This window comes from Lynx canadensis, chromosome B4 (genome assembly GCF_007474595.2).
Source record: "Lynx canadensis isolate LIC74 chromosome B4, mLynCan4.pri.v2, whole genome shotgun sequence".
NCBI lineage: Eukaryota > Metazoa > Chordata > Mammalia > Carnivora > Felidae > Lynx > Lynx canadensis.
The window spans coordinates 124171158-124188628 of NC_044309.1; the positions used below are offsets into that span (position 1 = coordinate 124171158).

At 52.6% G+C, this 17471-nt stretch overlaps 1 protein-coding gene across 3 annotated transcripts in view; it reads left to right on the top strand.

Moving 5' to 3' along the window:
- CHST11 (carbohydrate sulfotransferase 11) overlaps nucleotides 1-17471 on the top strand; it is a 269883-nt gene that overhangs the window by 228661 nt on the left and 23751 nt on the right. The gene's annotated exons all lie outside the window — the stretch shown is intronic.

The window sequence follows — 17471 nt, forward strand, 5'->3', positions numbered from 1 at the left end:
GACCACGGCCACCTCACACCCATTCCCCGCGAAGAGGCATCGTCGCAGGTATTAATCTCCAACAGCCTGAAATGCCGTGGTCGGCAGCCAAGACTGAACAAAGCCAGCAGATGCTTGGCCTTTGAGGGAGGAGAACACCGCGAGCTTTTCCTGTGCTCTCCTTTTGATTTGCTATTCAATTAAAAAAGAAAAAAAAATTGGAGCGCACCAGTGAGTAGCACTCTAATTGGAAAAAAACAGAACAAGTTCACACAAACAGGAAGTGTGGGGTGCAGTTAGCTGGTCAGATGCCGCGTCGCTTTGGGGCTTTTGAAAACGACCGTCCGTATTCTAGACCGGGCGTCTGTCTCCTCTTGCCTCCCTTAATGAGCCTGGGTTCTTGGGCGCAGCATTCTGGGGGTCGAGGAGCATAAGGGACGGGGAGAAGTGCCATCTGGTGCGCCGTCACTCTGCCTGCCCCCAGGGGCTCCTCGGCCACTCTCGTTGCCTGGGTTTTGCCATCCATCCATTCCTGGGACATGCTTGCTTGTAAAGGACCGGAACCCATCCTGTCCTGCTAAAACAGAAAGGGAATGTGTTGGAAGGGCAAACTGGGGCAGAAAGGGTGTTTGGGTTTGTGCCTGCCCCTGCTCTGCCCCCACCCCTTCAGGACTAGGCTGTGACTCCACAGTGCTCCCTCTGGACCCTTGAGCCTCTACTACTTGTTTCTGTGTCTTTGCATCTGTCTCCCTCCATCTCTCTCTCTCTCTCTCTCTCTCTCTCTCTCTCACTCACTCACTCACAGCCACCTCAAAATGGCGCCTTCAGTCCAGAGCCTTCATTTCCATATGGGTCGAGTGCCCGCTGCTGGCTCGCCCCATCTCTCTGATCCTCAGTGCCGTGTTCATGGGGGAGAGAATATGATTGGTCCATGTCTCCGTGTCCCCATTTCTAGAAAAATAGGAATACTAATAGTGCCCATATCTGGAATGTCTGTGAAGGCAAAATGAGGTTAAGTGGTTCTGCTTATTAACTCATTCAAACTCAGATGGGTGTTAAGTGCCTGGCACCTAATTAATGCTCAAAAATGGTGGTTATTGCAGCCGTCCTTTCTGTTATCCAGTGGCCCTTGTAGAAGGAGTCATGTGATGGAATGTTTTCCAAACTATACCTCAAAAACAGCTGGCACTGAAAAACAGCTCATTTCTTCTGAAGAACTACTGTAAATACTTCACCATCAGTAGTAGTAAGATTTGCGTGAGATATTTAATAATTTTCAAAGCACTCCCACGTCTTATTTGACCTAAATGGCAAAGGTGTTATTAAGAGGAAGCTTACAATGAGGAAACAGGAATTGGAGGTTTGAGTATTGCCTGAGGTCACAAGGTCTGCAAATTGCAGAGCCTACAACCAGTCCGGTATCAACTCTCATTCCTGTGCGTTTTCAACTTCGTTGGAGGTGGAAGGTTTCATGCCCCATCACATTTCCCTTTATACCTTGGCTGCTGGGAAGCTCAAGAGAAGCGCTCTCCCAACCGTGGCTGTTTGTGTATTTCTCATACTGTAGTGTGCTGCAGTACTCGGGTGGGCTAGATTTGCTTTATGAAACCCAGCATATGTGCATCTGTTTCAAGTAGATGAGTCATGACTTCCCAATGCCTTTAAAAGTGGTGGCGATGAATTTTACCTCTGGAGCGCCGCCGTCTCTGCTCGTGGGAGATGATGGGCTTTGGTGGCCGCATGCTGGTGCCTCTGGCTTCCTGCCGTCCGAGTCTCTTCTCCAGCCTCGCTTCGGGGCTCTTTGCCCACATCTTTCAGAAGGAAAGACGGTCCCTCCCTCCTCTGCAGTCCCTCTCCCTCTGCTTCCTCCTGATACCCGGGGCTTTTCTCAAAAACCCTGGCAGTGAAACATTGTGAAAAGTTAGCCGAGACCTTTCAGAGGCTGAGATGGAGAAAGCATCTTTCCAGAACTCTTAAGAGTTGTACACCTGCCACTGACAAACCAAAGTGTATTACAGGAAGGGTTCATGTGTGTCTGGGGCTAATAACTTTCTTGGCCTTTGTCCCTCAGTTCTCAGGGGTGCGGTGCTGGGGGGCCTGGTCAGACTCTTGCTGGGGCAGACATCTCACCACGAGATTCTTCCAAGAGAACCAGACATACCTGGCCTGAATCCCCACTCCAGCCCTGTGCAACCGCGCTGAGCCTCAGTCTCCTTATCTGTGACATGAAGGTTGTATCATCTCCCACAGGAGTTGTGCTGACAGTCAGCAGTATCAGTCACAACGATAACAAGGCAGCGGATGTGTATCAGGACTTTATTTGCGGTGGGATAAGAGCTGATGCTTCTTGAATGCTTACGGTATCCCAGATGCTGTGGTAAGCACTTTGTGTGTTTACTCATGAAGGTCTCCCTCTCACCAGCCAGTGAGAAAAACAGAGAGGTTCACAGCTGGCCCAGGGTCACACAGCAAGAGGTCGCAGCAGAGGCAGGACTCAAAGGTGAATGGAAGGCACGAGACCAGGCACGCAGTGGGTGCTCAAGCAGTGTCCTTTCTCTTCCCTTCCCCCGGGGCTGGGAGGCCAGCAGCCTGTCTTCAAGGTGGGGTGATGCTCATAGGCAGGGAGGTCAGTGCCTCCCCTGTTCCTCTCCCTCTGACTCCCCTCTACTCCTCACTTATTCTCCTGTAAAAACCCAGACTTAGCACATCGCGGCCTGCACAAGCTTTGAGTCGGGAGGTGAGCGGGTCATCGCTCCACTTCTGCTGAGTCCCAGGGTCTCCTTTCTGAGAGAGCCAGTGCACAGGTGTTGGAGATACATGTGCTTTTGTCAAAAAACCCCAACGTTTTGGTAAATGAAACGCCCAGCCAAACATTGGGGGGTTCAGGCCCTTTGAACCCGGGGAGCTGTTTCCCCCTTGGTGCACCGAGGAACGCGGACACCCCAGTGGCTCAGAGGGCAGCCCGTGGGCCTCTCACCAGACGAAACCTCCTGAGGCAGGGGGCTTGTCTGACTCTCCCGTTTTATTTAATTGATTTTTTACGAAAGAGGTCCCCTTTTTAATCTACGTGAATCCTGTCCCCTGAAGCCCGTTAACAGACTTCCCGACACTCCCCTCCGATTTGGGGTTTTGTCTTCTGAGCACCACCGGCTCACCCCCACCTTCCGGAAAACAGCTGCCTTCCGTGAGGGCCTGCTGTCTGCCGGGGACCGCGGTATGCGGCTGACAAAGCCTCAGCCACCCTCTGGGTGCTCCCTGTTGGCACCGTTACTGGTGGCACAACTGAGGCACGGACAGGCTGTACCGCGTGCCTGCACTGCCCTTGACTCTGCAGGCTCCCTCGGCCTGTGGCCTGCTTCCAAGTGCGAACTGGGTCTGTTCCCTCCCCAGTGCTCGCCCTCAGTAAATCACTCCCTGTTCCAGTCGTATTGTCAGAGCAGCAATAAAGCCTCCTTGGAGTACCTCGTATATCTGCCTCTGGCTTATTGCCAGGTCTTTGGCGCGGAGAGGAGTGCCCCCTGGGAGGCGGGGAGTCCTATAAGCCCATGGGGGTCCAGGGTAGATTCTGGGCAGGGGGCTATCTCCGTCACCCTGCCCCCAAGAGCCCCTGATGGCTGTGACCTCAGCAGCCCTCCCTGGAAAGGAGCTCCGTCCTCAGAGCCCAGAAGACTGAGTGGGTGCATTGGGGCGTTTTCTGCATTTCTTCCCCGGAGAGAGAACGTTACATAAAGTAACCTCTGTTCAGCCTTAAAAAGGAAGGAGGGTCTGTGACACGTTACCACGTGGCTGCACGTTGGTGACATTCTGCTAAGTGCAGTAGGGCAGATGCAGACGGACAAGCACTGTGTGTGTTTCCAGCACACTAAGGACCTACAACAGTCAAGTTCAGAAAGAGAGCAGAAGGGGGGGGGGGGGTAGTGCCAGGGACTGAGGAAGTTAGTATTCACTGGAGAAGAGTTCTGGTTTGGGGAGGGGACACATCTCCAGAGACAGTGTTTGTCTGCACAACAGAGGGACTATATTTCATGGTGCTCAACTATACACTTAAAAATGGTTAAGGTGGCAAATTTCGTGTCATGTATACCGTGCCACAATTTAAACGCGCGTGCGCACAAGAACTCCGGGTGGTTTTCTGCTCCCGGCACTGCCCAGGGAGTTTACGCCCTTACTAAAGCATTTGTCCCCAAGGGTCAGAGAGAAGCTGCCAGGAGCAGGGACCTTGCCCTCAGGCCTTGTCCTGCACCTTTGAGGCCTCGGTGTAGATTTCCTGGGCTGGTCTCTGCTTAGAACAGTCACCGGCGGGCTCCCTCCGTCCTTCCCTCCACCTGTGCACTCCGTTACGGAGCCTTGGAGGTCAGCTGTGGTCAGTCCTGTCCTTTTACAGGAGAGAAATGGAGACCAGAAGAGGCAACGAGGCTTGCCTCGAGGAACACATCATGTTACCGTAGGGTTGACAGATAAATACGGGACACCCAAAGTGGAATTTCAGATAAACAATGAATAATGTTTTAGTATAAGTGTGTCCTGTGCAATATTTGGGACATATCCATACCAAAGTTATCTGAAATTCCGATTTCAGTGGTGTTTTGAATTTTCTTTGCTAAATCTGGCGAGCTTCCGTGAGAGGCGACCGGGGTCTCGTTCCCTTTATCTTTGCACTTGACAACTACAGGTGGTGGCACGGTGTCAACATTAGGGATGCGGGTTCTGGTGTCGGACTCATCAAATACCTGTGTGACCTTGGGCGAGCTACTCAGCTCTCTGATCCCCAATTCTGCCTCTTTTTTTTTTTTTTAACGTTTATTTATTTTTGAAAGAGTGCGAGTGGGGGAGGGGCAGAGAGCGAGCGAGGCAGAGAATCCAAAGCAGGCTCCGGGCTCCGCGCTGACAGCAGCGAGCCCAACGCGGGGCTCAAACTCACGAACCACGAGATCACGACCCGAGCGGAAGTCAGGTGCTCAATTTGAGCCACCCAGGCACCCCTCAATTCTTCATCTTAAAATATGGATGATGACAGCACCTTCCTCATGAAATGGTGAAAGGTTAAACAGCGGTACCTGTAGAGCCCAAGCACAGTACGGGTTGAATCGGTGGTAACTCTTCTTTAATTATTTTCGTGAGTTTCTTTCGTTTATGAATTAAAGAGAACCACGTACTTAACGAGCGTTAGGCTGTGATGCCAGGACAGGAAGACAGCAGTCTGGCCGCTCACCCCAGCCTCGCTGAAATGCTGTGTGACCTCGGGCAAATCACCGTACCCCTCTGGGTCTCCATTTCCTCAACTCTAAATTGGATCTAAGTGGATCTAAACAGTTCTAAGGTGGCTTTCGAAATCAGAAGTGTAAATTATACCTCAATAAAGCTATTAATGTATATTTTTTTAATTCTGAAGTGTACCTCCCTTGTGTCTCCCAGCACAAGACACCCATGTAAGTCTTCTCACCTAATGCTCACAGCTATGAGAAGCAGGTGTTCTTTGCCCTACCTGGCTAATGACTCTCAGGACTCAGAAAAGCTAAGTAGCCTGTGCAGGGTCACACGGCCATTCTGTGGCAGAGCCTGACTTCCTATCTTGGTCTCCCCGTACCCCTGTTCTTACCATCCTCTACAAACCAGGGGTTTCTTTGGAGGCGGTTGGGGGCAAGCAGGGTTCCACAGGCCAGCCCCAGGTCAAGTCTCCCCGGACGGATTATCCCTGGGCAGGTGAAGCTAGGTGGGGCCGTCTGTATGGTTCCCAGAGGCCGATGGAAACGGTACACGGAATATTTCCTCACCACATTACGACTGCCATCTTGAACAAACCAGATGTGACCGGGCAGCAGAAGAAGCCTCTTGGTTCTTCAAGCCATCACTCCCTTGTTGCCCATCCCTGAAGCCAGTGAAGTAGGTTTGGCAGGAACAGTGCCTGCGATGAAGGCCTTCTCAGCGAGGCCTCCGTCACCCAGAGGACGGGGTAGAAAACAAATATGTCCCCTCCCCTCACGGCAGAGAGAAATAATTACATATTTCAGGCGGGGTTCTTAGTGTCTCATCTAAAATCCGTAGCAAACTACGTACCCAGAGACTGTTTCATCCTTTAAGTCCAGCTTCAAAGTTCAAAGGAGTTTTTGTCCTTTTCATTATCTGACAGACCGTTTAGCAGTTGGGTTCTGGGTGGTCTCTGTGACCAGCGGGGTGTCCCCCGGGGTGTTGAGTCCAAGCTCGAGTAGACGCTGGACCTGCCCCTCCGTGGTTCTAAGAGAAAAGCAAGGCAGCTGGGTTAAAATGGAAACCTAAGGGCCTTGTAATTAAAAGACTGTGGCATAAACCAGAGGGCTGGGATTAGTACCTGCTACGGTGAACTAAAAATGGGCCGTTTCCACAAAGCAAACCGGAGAATCCCAGTGATGTGGGGCCAGTGGGAGTGGAAAACGAGCGGGGTGGCATGTATCTGCCTTCCCATCTCTACACACCCCGGGCCACCCCCCAGACAGAGGAGCTCAGCAGCCCTCCTCCAGGATGGAATTGTCTAGGGAGGGCAAGCCTGGTGTATTGGTGTAATGGGCTAGGATTTGGGAGGGGGGGGGGGGCATCAAAGGCTGCTGTAAACCTGCTGAGACATTAGAGTACATTTTCTCAAGAATGTTCTAGTCGTGTATGTTTTAACTGGGCTCGGCTGTGGGTGAGCAGAATACAGTGCCGAATGGAGTGTGTGCCATTCGCACGGTTTGCTGTGTCTCAACAATCTCCTGATCTGTCTAGCAGAACTCAGGGCTCTGAAAGAGGAGGATATGGGGCGGGTAAATTTGGGTGGCTGGAATAGGGAAGAGATTAGGAACAAACCTAGGACACGTCAGACGGTTAGTATGATGAAGAAGGACACTTTTGCCCACTCGCAGTTTTGCTGAGCCACCGAGTTACCTCAGGTGACCAGCGTAGCTATGGACAGGTCTCTAGGGATTTAGAAGGAACCAGATCAGCACTTATTTGGCCCCACCTCCCCTCCTCACCCACCAAGTGGTGATGTAGACGTGGCAGTGACAAATGACATTTTTAGAATTTTCTGGAATGAATGGTGCCTACTCCCCACCCCCTGCCAGTTGTTGGGGTTCCTAAGATCTTGATTGTTCACACTTTGTGTTATACCCCCAGGGTCTTTTGTTGAAGACCCTTGAAGGTCACACCTTGCTCCCAGCTCACCCCATTCAATACTCTGAAGAGCCACAAATGTGTTGACCTAGCCACGAGCTGACATCAGAGCCAGGGAAGTGCTGTAACTGCTCAGGTGACTGGAGTTCTACCAATGCAAACAGAAATTCCCTTCTCCAAGCCTGACCTTGCGGGGCTATGGAGCCGACAAAATGGCCAATGGGAGTGGGTGGGCTCCGGGGAGCAGGTTCGCCACAAACCCTGGAGCGGTACCTTGGATGGTGATGGACTGGAGATGTCCAGACTGCCACCTGACACGCTACAGATGCCTAAATGTTGAACGAATGAATGAGTCAATGTGCTTTTATTATCAAGTTTCAATAGAAATCTATACTCGGAACCCAAGGAGGAAAGATTACATTCTCTAATCCCTTCTTTTGAACTTTTTTTTCTCTTTTTTGAGAGAGCACAAGCAGGGGAGAGAGGCAGAGAGAGAGAGAGAGAGAGAGAGAGAATCCTAAGCAGGCCCATACTCAGTGAAGAGCCCAACGTAGGGCTTGATCTCACAACCGTGGGATCATAACCTGAGCCGAAATCAGGAGTTGGACGCTCAACCGACTGAGCCGCCCACGTGCCCCTCCAGACCCTTTTATTCAGTCTTATTCAATAGATGTTTGTTGAGTGCCTCGTATGTGCCAGGCAGTATTCTAGGTGCTGAGGACACAGCGGCGAACATGACATACACAGAGGACAAGCAAATGGTCACAGAAACACAGAAGTGCTGTGAAGGAGGAGTATAGAGGCTCAGGAAAGTCCCCCCAGGAAGCATCATATTATAAAAGCCTGACATTACAGGAGTCAGTGAGTAAAAGAGGAGGAGAAGTGGATTCAGGCATAGAGCACATGCCTTCTGGAATGTGTTGGGGTAAAAGCCAGTATTGAACGAGTTGATGGCCTCTAGACATCACATGATTCTAGAAAACAATAATAATAATAAAAATAATAAATAGCTATGATTTCTCACTGCTCTCCATCAAAAGGATTTTCACATCCCATTCATGGGCTGTCACTCTAATTGAGTAAGTAGTTCCTTTAAAAATAATTAGAGATTGTAATCAGTTGCTATTCAGAAGTCTGGCAGGAACTAATTTGCAAGTCTCTTCAGAGTTGGCCTTAAAATTTCCCCAAAGCTGTGACTACAAGTTAATCAAGGCCCTGGGGGATCCACGCTGGATTTCAGAGTAAAAGTAAAAAGGAAGTCAGACGTACCTACGGTTAGCAGACGCCCCAACACACACAGTTTCTGGTCAATTCAGAAGCATCTGTGGAACAATTAAACTGTCTTCAACCCTAAGTTCCTTTTTAAAAAAGGAAGAAAGAAACGTAGTGAGGTCAGTTTGCATCGCCAATGAGTTCTCGCTCCTTTCAGAAGCAAGGAGTCGGGAGATAGACCTGGAACAGGCACCCCGGACACCAGCCACGCCTCCGTCTGAGGTTATGATGGATTTTGAGTCCCAGTTCCCAGTTCTTCAGAGCGCTCTGCATTTCGCTATGTCCTTGGGAAAGTGCTAGTTTCAGTGTGCTGTTGTCCCCCTGGGTTGTTCAAGAAACCAGTGGAGACCCCTGTAGTTTCCTGAAGTCCTTTCCTCAACAGCTTGAACATCCAGAGGCCCCACCCCTGCCCAGGAAGGTGGCCTCCCGGGTGCTACTTGTTCCTACAGTTTCTAGAAGGACACCTAGGTGGCTCAGTCCGTTAAGCATCCGACTTCAGCTCAGGTCATATTCTCACGGCTCGTGGGTTCGAGCCCCACATGGGGCTCTGTGCTGACAGCTCGGAGCCTGGAGCCTGCTTTGGATTCTGTGTCTCCCTCTCTCTCTGCCCCTCCCCACTTCATGCTCTGTCTCTCTCTCTCAAAAATAAATAGACATTAAACATTTTTTTAAAAAAAAATCTTTAAAAAAATAATTGCTGGAGGGAAGGGGGAGAGCATGAAGGGGCAGCATCCACCGAGGAAGGCAGGGGACAGGAAGGGACAAAGTAGACAGCCAGTGTCTTTCTGTCCTTTCAAGTACCAACTAAAGCAATACTATCCTTGTTTCTGGTTGTTGGAAAATGTGGTTTACAAAACAGTATAATAGCAATCAAGACATTAGAACAAAGCTGGGAAAATATACCAAAACATTAATAATTATCTCTGGGTAACAGCAGTTTGGACAATTTTTATTTTCCTCTTATTATTTATCCCTGATTGTTACCTTCAGTTTCTAGAATTAATGTAGAGAATTAATAGCAAGAAAGAAAAAAGGCGGGGGGGGGGGGGGTTTAGATATGCTGACAGACAGAATCATGGCTGGAGTGACAGGGCCGGGCAGTCTGATCTTGCCTCCTGTCTGACTTGCTTTATCACCTTGAACCAGCAGATCTTTGAACTTCTCCTTTGTCATCTGGGCAGTGGTACCCGTGCCTCCTGTCCAGACCCTTTTATCAGTTGTTGAGATAGTCCAGCAAGAAGAAGTAAGGGGCCTACCTATATGAGAAACTATATACTCGTGAAGGGTTATTGTCATCCAGTAATTAACCACTGAGGTTTTAAACAGTGTTTCTTCCCGGGTGAGTCGCCTGGGTGAGTTGTTAAGAATGCAGACTTCCTGGCCTGTGGCACAGATTGGATTTCTGGGAGCTGGGCCCCAGAATCTGCATTTTAACGTGCAGGTCCAAGCCCTCTACCTGCCCCGTGGATTCCTGTGTTTTTGAAAGTTTGAGATCCGGGGATTTAGAGCAAACAGCATTGTGGCAGGAACGTGAGAAATGGATGCAGAGTGAGTGGTTCGATGGTCTAGTAACACGTGTGCTCGTGAGCTCAGGGGGAGCTGGTCGCAGCCAGCGAAGGGGATCTGTGAAGGGCAGTCTGGACTTAGAATGAGGAAGGGGAGGGGGAGCCCAGGGGTGTCTAGCGGGGGCGTGCCTGGGGGACAGGGGCTTAGCCTGGGACAGAAAGCAGCCCTTCTTCTGGCCTCCCTCCGGAGCTGTCAGGCAGCCTGGGTCCGTGATTTTGCACTCTCCGTTCCCTGATCGCCACGTGTCCCCATGACCAGACCGGGGGCTCTAAGTAGCACTAGACAGTTGAACACACCGGGAGCCTGGTCCCCTAACCTGTTGGGCCGGGTGGTGTCAGATGAGAGCAAAGCCACCCCAAAAACATGGGCGATAGCAGGGCCTGCCTCTTGGGCCTTTCACTTTGCTTCCAACCAGTTCCGGGTACAGTGACCTCCTCCCACCCCCACCCCCCCCTCCCTGCACTTGCTCTGCTCATTATTGGAGAGGCAGCATCGCACCGTGGCCGGCACACTCAGGAGCCACCCGCACCTGCTTGGGCTGGAGTCCTGTCTCTGCCACTCGCTCACTGTGTGACCTGAGACCAAGTTACTTAACCTCTCTGGCCATATGGCCTCTTGTGTCAAATGGGAGGAAGAATGGTACCTGCCACGGAGGGTTGTCCTAGGGCTTTTCACCGAGGTCATCCGCACAGAAGCCTTGCTGCAGGGCTTGCCCACAGCAGGGGCAAATAATTGTTATTAGTAGGTTACAGTTTTTCACCCAGCAACCATTTATTACACACCTACCATGCTAAGTGCACAGAAGGCGCTAGAAGCACAAGTTGCTCAGGGTCTGGGGCCCAGACGGGTGTGTGAAACAGCTTCCTGTGACACAGTGTGATTATAGCAGTGCGTCCAGAACACAGGTGCAGTGCACGGAATGGCTGCCTCATTGATTGGCTTGGAGAAGACATTTGGTTAGGGCTTGAAATAAGAGGGAGCATGAGAGGTGGAGTTGGGGGGGGGGGGGCGCGTGCTTCCAGATGGAGGGTAGAGTGGTGAAAAGTCCATCATCTGCTCTGCTTGGTAAAGAAGTGGGGACAGGCTTCTCACCCTGTCTCTGTGTGAGGCCAGCAATTGAATCCAGAGCTGCCCTGGAGGGAACCGAAGGTACGCTGATTCCCCCAAAGGGCTCTCCTGGCTTCTGGGGATTGCAGCTGCCCACAGAGTCTCAGCTCTGGAACCACCCCCCCCACTCCCCCGGGGCACCTTTGCGACTCCCCGGTGTCCGTGCCGGTGCAGGGATGAGCGTCTTATCTCCACTGCCTTCCAGCACCTCTGCTGTGTCCTTCCCCGTGTGGCCCCCTGATCTCTGCTGGCTGGCTGCCCTCCTGAGGCCAGCCTTTGCTGCCCGACCCTTTTCATCCCACTGATACGCGTGCCTTGACGTGAGCGGTCTCTGGCATTCCAAGCCAAAGAACACAGAGTGGATAGAACCTTCCTCAGAGGGCTTGTTTGCTGTTAACACGGGCTTTAGAGGAGCAGAGCGTGGGCATATCCATCACCCAGACCCGGCTGACCCCCCCCCCCCCCCACTCAGGAAAATAAGTGCAGTCCAGGAAACAAAACAGGAAAGTCAATCCATCAGCAAACCGGAGCCCGAATGAGCACAGCAGAGATGTGATTATTTTCCGGCCTGTGCCGGTAGGTAGCTCTCAACTATACTCAGACCCTGGGAGTAAGACCCGCTTGGGTTAGGAATATAAAGAAAACACACCTGAAAGGAGGCCTCTCCTGGTTTTATTTGGGGGGGCATATGGAAGGGGAGGATCTGGTACCTTCTGTCCTGTAAATGAGCTTTCAGGCTGTGGCTCTGAGACCATTTTATTTATTTTTTAATGTTTCTTTTTTTAAGAGAGAGAGCATGAGTCGGGGAGGGGCAGAGAGAGAGAGAGAGAGAATCCCAAGCAGGCTCTGCACTGTCAGCACAGAGTCCAACGCGGGGCTCAATCCCACACACTGTGAGATCCCGACCTGAGCCAAAATCGAGAGTCAGACACTTCACCGCTTGACCGACTGAGCCGCCCGGGCGCCCCGAGACCATTTTGTAACAGAAGCGCAGGCAAGCGGCACTTGAGCCCCTGCCCGCCTCCCTGGCAGCACTCAGACTCAGGACCAAGGATCGGGCCTCTCTGAGTCTCTGTGTCCCATCTATAATCAGAGATGAGCTTATCCACCTCTCAGAGTTAAAGGGATTCAGGAAATAACATGTCAGGCTTCCGTGCACCACGTAAGGGTTTCCAAAATGTTCGTTCTCTTACGCACCCCTTCCCGGGATGATGAACCCGTGTGGAATGACTCCAGAATGTAGTTTTGAATGAAACCGTAGCCTTCCCTGAGGAGTGTTCATTCACCAAGTAGCTTTGAGCGCCTGGCACTGTGCTGAGACACGAAGGGCGCAGCTGGGGAGACAGATGTGGAGCCTCTCCCGTGGTCTTACAGCCCGACGGTTACTCCGGCTTCTGTTGGAGTTTTGGGGCTGGCGGGTCTGCCTCACCATTGCCCCCAAGCCCCAGCCTAGAGCAGAAGCTGGTCCTGCGTCTATGCTCTGCTTCTCCAGGGGAGAGAAGGGAACTGCTGGTGGCCAGAAGTTGTGGGTGACATCCGCACCCCGTATGGCCTCCCAGGGATCGGCGAGTTCCAGTGGTGTGGACCAGGCTGTGCCAGTAGCGTGGCCTGTGTTGATCCACGTGCTAGAAGCCACGGATTTCCACCCACATGACCACGATGGAAAGACAGAAAGCAATGGTAACTCGAAGAACCTCCCCGGCGCGTGATTCGATCGTGGCAGGAAATCCAGACTGTGGCATATTTTAATGGCTATTTGAACCACAGGGGTACTTGTATGTGGCCCGAAAACCAAATCATTGGACTGTCACTTAACTTTTCAAAAGTCCAGCTTTCACGTTGGAAATCAAACTTCTTGCCCAATCTCTGAGTCTCCCCTGCTCTCTGTCCATTCTCTAGCCCCGCCTCCAAGGGGTCAGCGATGGGAGAGACTCCAGGGTGGGTGAGGGCAAGAGGGCCCTCGCCCAGGTGACTAAAGATAAAAACACCTTTTGGTACTTAGCGGTGGAAATTACCCATGCCTGGTGTCCTTCAAGTTCCAGTGGCCGGATCAAAACCTGAGCTCAGCCAGGTAAATGCCACTCACACTGGCGTCACTGGGGCCTGTGCTGAATGCGGGCAGTTGACATCATCCATCAATACCCTCAGCCTCCAGGGTCTCTTTGGGACCCTCCTTCCCAGCTTGCCGATCTCTTATGAGACCAGACGGCAAAACACATGGTGATTTATTTTGCAGTGACAAAAGGAATTAGAATCTTTCTGACACTGAATGGTAACAATGGCTAATGCTCTAACATGTGCTGTTTCAGGCGTTCTTCTGAGTGCTTGACATATTCTGTGAGTCCCGCGCTGCCCCTGTCGCCACCTTATAGATGAGGAAACCGAGGCCCAGAGAGGGAGGGTAACTTGCCCAACGTCACACAGCTAAGTGGCAGAGCTGGGATTCAAACCGAGCGAGATCATCTACACTGAGGTTCTGAGGAGGGGGAGCTCCGCATTTGAGACTTGGAGACAGGAGGGGGTGGGTTTGGGGCTGGAGCGGGGAAGGGCTTCTTTGAAAAGCCAGCGTGGGTGATGTGAGCTTTCTGATGAGATGCTCCTGGTGAGGGCACGGGTGCTGAGTACGTATCGGTGGGGCTGTCCGGGAATGTGGGCGCGTGCCCCTCTCTGCACCACCAGCTCTCTGCGGCTGGGCCAGCCCCTCTGAAGAATGCGACAGGGCTCTCCCTGTGCCAGCAGCAACCTGGACAAACATCGGGAGGGCTGGGAGGGACCGGCTCCTGCCAGCAGCGCTGTTTGCCGAGAAGCACCTGGTGCGTGCTATCGCCAAGAGCACAAGGGGCCGGTTGACTTCGCGCTCCTTTACAGAAGTGGGCCTGCGTTTCTGGTACTTTTGTTTTCAAAATTGTATTTCAAGGCGGTTGGAGACGTATAACTGAGGAAAAGCCAGCCCCAACATCCATAAGAAGGAGGATGTTGGTCTCAGGATCTGGGGTTGGTTCCGCTCAACCAGGAGCAAGGTCCCTCTTGCAGGGCCAGCAATCCCGGGCCCTACAGGATGGATGGTGTGCGTTTCCTTCTCATCGCGGACCTTTACACAGATGCAGAAATTGAGGCTGAGAGGGCGACCTGTCCGAGGTCCTGCAGCAAACTAGGGGCAGTAATGGAATCCAAGCACCGATGTGGGTGGAAAACAGGATCGATGGCAAGGCTCTAATTCCTTATTTCTCACTCGGCCAGGGTCAGGGGTGAGGGCCTCGTTCCTTCCATCCTTTGCCCCACAGGACTCCAGAACTTAGAACAGTGTTTGGCACACAGCACTCAAAAAATACCAGTTCTCCTGGTGGTGGTGGTTCTCCTGGCTGTGCTGTTAACAGTCATACCAGGTGTATGTAATACTTTGTGCCATGAGAGAGGGAAGCCCAGGACTGGGGAACAGCAGGGGAAGGGGGTACTTAACTGATTCGAGCCCGAAGGCGGGTCATCAGAGACATCGCTTTGGAAGAAGGGAGGTGTAAAGGCAGGTCTGAAGGCCCACAGAAGGGACGCCTGGCTCACACAACTCTTGATCTCGGGGGCGTGAGTTCGAGCCCCACGTTGGGTACAGAGATTACCGAAAGCCCACAGGAGTCCGTGGGTAGAGCAGCTGTGAGGAGTGAGGCTTTGGGGCAGAAGACTCAGGCCTGCACGGGTCCCTCAGGTGCAGGAAAACACAGCACTTCTGAGGAAACCCCGGTGGCCCAGCAGAGCTACTGGGCCACCCTGCAGGGCTGGGCACACAGGTCCTGAGTTCAGGTTCTGGAGTCCCGAAATCCCCTCGGAAGGCAGTGGAGACTCGTTGGGGGCTTACAGCGTAGGAACAGTGGAGTCCACGTTTACAGGGACTGTGCCCTGCAGGAGACCGGGCCTGGAGCCCCCAGCAGCAGTCGAGGCCAGAGGCCAGGCTGGGGAGTGCTGTTCCCAGAGGTGGGGGCATGGGACAGGATGGGTGACAACTTATTTTCAGATATTTTGAGCTTGAGATTCCTATGGGACATGACAGGGTGATGACCAAGGAAGGGACAGGAGGTTCAACGACCTCGAGAATGAAACGAGTGTGCCATGTTCAGTGGAAGGAAGAGAAGGAGGAGGGGAGGGAAGGAGGGAGGGCCATTTCGCAGAGGAGGCCGCTGGGAAAGAGGCCAGTGACTCCAGCTCATACAGCGAACGAATGCCCAGCCTGGCAGAGCTGGAGCTTTGCCCTGAGGCATCCAACTTGGTCCCCTGTATTTCCAGATGTTTCTGGTTAGAAGTTCCTATAAAACTCTGAGCAGATGCCCCGCCCTTTTGGATTCTGGCCTGTCGAAGAGCACTCGGGCTGACTGAGCTGTAGCAGAGCCTAGAGAGAGGCAGGGTGGGCAGGGACTGGGCCTCCCATCCAGGGCATCTTGGGAAGCCTGTGTGGGCAGCTGTGAGCCTGCGTGAGGTGTTCCTGCTGGCGAAGGCCTCACTTTGCCGAGCTGGCCCCGTGGGGGCTTCACAGAGCAGCCCTTGCAAATGCTGGTTTAATTCTGAGCTCCCCCCCAGGTGCCCAGGGGAGACTCGGATCCTTTGGGCCCCCCCTCAAGGCCCCTAAACAGAGCTGTAGATGTGCTAGAAGGCAGGGGAAACCACCGCGAAAATCCGATTTATGAAAGCCAAGGAGAAATGCGTCCCTCTGCTGTGAGGTGCCCTCATCACAGATCTTGATAGAAACGAAACCAGGCTTCAGGGACCAGAAGACAAAACCATACCCTGTGGCTTAGAGTATTGAAACTCGTGGCATCGTTGAGAGGAAATCTTCATTTCCCTTAACACCGTCTACAGATGATCTTTATGGGATACACTGCCTGCCCAGGTAGTTACGGGATTTTTAAAAACTCCTTAACAGCTTCAGGAAGGGAATTTGTTATTCTTTCAGTTGAGATATAATTGACGTAACATTAGTTTCAGGTACATGACTTGACCCGACACTGGTATATGCTGGGAAATGACCCCACAATTGGTCTAGTGTGACATTGTCAGCACACATAGTTACATGTTTTGTTTTCTCCCTTGTGGAGAGAACTTTGAAGATCTACTTTTTTAGCGACTGGGGAAGAGAATTTAATTGGAGCTTCTTTCCTAAGAGTTCAGCTCAGTACTCGTCCCCGGGGCGTCTTCCGTGCACCTGGAAGCCATGCCTGCCCCTTCGAGGGAGATCTGGGCCTTGGGATCAGCCTGTGTGCTCCAGGCTGTTCCCAGTGGGAATGGCTGAGGTCACGAAGGCAGTCAGCGTGGGGGTCACTGGCTTGGGCTGAAGAACCATGCTCCAGAACCGCACCTCCAGGGTCAAATCCGTGCCCCACAAGGTGTAGGCCTGGAGAGAGGTGTTTAAGTCGCGTAAACCTCAGTTTACTCATCTGGAAAGTGGGTAGCACTTCTCAGGTTACCGTGAGGTTTAACCGAGAGGGTGGCTGCCAGGTGCTTAGCAGGATGCCTGGCACATGGCAGGCAACCCCGTCCCATTGCTGAGGCCCGGCCAGCACTCCCCGTGTGGCGCCCGGGCAACGTCCATAGTCCCAGCCAGCCCGCCATGCTCCAGTCACAAAATGTCCGGCGCACCGTGGAGAGTGCTTTGAGGAAGCCCATGCGGGATACACTGTGAGGAATTCCCAGACCGGAAAGCTGGGCTTCCACTTCCACGTCTCAGTGGCTCTCGACGGAGTGAACGATGGGACAGCTCTGCTGGGTCAAAGGGCAAAAGTGGACTGATGACCATTGGAAAGTTGCTTAACTTTCTAAGCCTCAGTTTCCTTATCTGTAAAACAAAGGCATGAGGGTGCACCTCGCCGTTAGGGGAACGAGCGACGATTAGGTGAAGTAGGTCTGGGTCCACGGTGAGCGGCCATCACAATCACTGTGACTCCATATTTGACCAGCAGGCCTCCTGCTGTCAGTCTGGCTCTGATTTTCCGTGACTTCATTTAAGGATGGGGAGTTCCTAGTGGCAGTAAAGAGGCAGGAGGCCACCGCCCCACGGAGCCCTCTTCTCCCAGCCCGGGCCTCTCGGGTCCTGTCCCCGTCCTGCCGCCACGTCTGATCCGCCCTCTGGACCCGGCATCTCCCCTGCGGCATGATGGGTACTCACTCAGTTCTGCCCTCCATGAATGCAACATCTGGTTTTCTTTCTTCTCCCCCCTGAGCCTGCAGGTGAATTTGTAGCTTTCCGGATCCTTCTGTTTCACTCCAGACCTCACACTGACTCTAGGCCCAGCGCTTTCCTCAGGGCAGTCCAGAAAAGACAAGAGTGGGGGTATCCATGCCTCCCCTGAGTGACTCTGGTTTCTATGTTTTTCACAAGAAAAGAGAAATAGAGGAGGGAGCTCCCCCGCCAGGTGCTTGTGTGCTCAGGGCCCCGG